The sequence below is a fragment of the Manis pentadactyla genome, chromosome 10 (assembly GCF_030020395.1).
Source record: "Manis pentadactyla isolate mManPen7 chromosome 10, mManPen7.hap1, whole genome shotgun sequence".
Classification (NCBI taxonomy): domain Eukaryota; kingdom Metazoa; phylum Chordata; class Mammalia; order Pholidota; family Manidae; genus Manis; species Manis pentadactyla.
This window is the reverse complement of record NC_080028.1, coordinates 48,523,487-48,524,955: the sequence shown is the minus strand read 5'-3', so window position 1 is coordinate 48,524,955 and position 1,469 is coordinate 48,523,487. Positions and strand designations below refer to the sequence as shown.

Sequence of the window (1,469 nt, the reverse complement as noted above, 5' to 3'; positions counted from 1 at the left end):
TTATATTCTGAAGGGCTAAGGATGATCTCATAAAAAGTTGGATTATTTTACAACACGAATTCTGAAGGAATAAATCTGCTGCTCATAACTGGAATATTCAAGAAGACTATAGGAATAGTGGCATTATTGATTATGTTGTGAAAAGAAAAAATTAATGTAGCTGGTTTGCTTGGTTTTTATATGCCTAATCTTGTGCTGCAAAATTTGAATATCTACCTCATAAAATTACTTTGATTATTATTTTCTTACTGAGCAGAGATCAAGGGTCAGTGATGAGAAACCACACGGCAATAACAACTTTTATCCTGTTGGGACTCACAGATGATCCTCAACTGCAAATCCTGCTTTTTATCTTCCTATTTCTCACCTACATTTTGAGTGTAATAGGGAACCTGACTATTATCACCCTCACATTGGTAGACTCCCATCTGAAAACCCCTATGTACTTTTTCCTCGGAAATTTTTCCTTCTTAGAAGTGTCATTTACCACTGCCTGTATTCCTAGATTCCTGTACAGCATGTCAACTGGGGACACTACCGTTACCTACAATGCTTGTGCCAGTCAAATATTTTTTGGTATTCTCTTTGGAGCAACCGAATTTTTTCTCCTGGCAGCCATGTCCTATGACCGCTACATTGCTATCTGTCAACCCCTGCATTACATGACCATCATGAACAGTAGGGTCTGTACCTTATTAGTCCTCTGCTGTTGGGGGTCTGGCTTGATGATCATTCTCCCACCCCTTAGCTTGGGCCTCCAGCTTGAATTCTGTGACTCTAATGCAGTTGACTATTTTAGTTGTGATGCAGGTCCCCTCCTAAAGATCTAATGCTCAGATACACGGGTAATAGAAGAAATGGTTATCCTTGTGGCTGTATTCACACTCATCATCACTCTACTGTGTGTGATACTGTCCTACACACACATCATCAGGACAATTCTCAGGTTCCCCTCTGTCCAACAGAGAAAAAAGGCCTTTTCCACCTGCTCTTCCCACATGATTGTGGTTTCTATCGCCTAAGGCAGCTGCATCTTCATCTACATCAAGCCCTCGGCAAAGGAGGAAGTGGCCATAAACAAAGGCGTTTCAGTGCTCACTACATCTGTTGCCCCCTTGTTGAACCCCTTCATTTACACCCTGAGGAATAAACAAGTGAAACAAGCTTTTAATGACTCTCTAAGGAGGATTGCATTGTTCTCAAAAAACATCAGTTTTGATGAATCAAAGTAAAATGAAAGAAGAAAGTACTCTAAATATTTAACTACAGTTGATAACTTATTTCAATACTTTGTACCTATAATTCAGTCATAGTAACCTTATCAGAGACATGTAATACTGCATCCTACTCTCAACTTAAGCAAACTCCTTCTCCTTTCAAACCAACCTCATAAGTGTTTTCCCTCATTGAGAAACTATAAAATATATTTCCAAGTAATTAAATTTGTTCAGTTCTTACCCAAACTTTTT

General features: G+C 38.8%; 1 pseudogene; it reads left to right on the top strand.

Annotated features, from left to right (window-relative positions):
* The first annotated feature begins 272 nt into the window (after positions 1-272).
* Positions 273-1,232, top strand: LOC118913866 (olfactory receptor 6C2-like; annotated as a pseudogene).
* Positions 1,233-1,469: the final 237 nt, after the last annotated feature.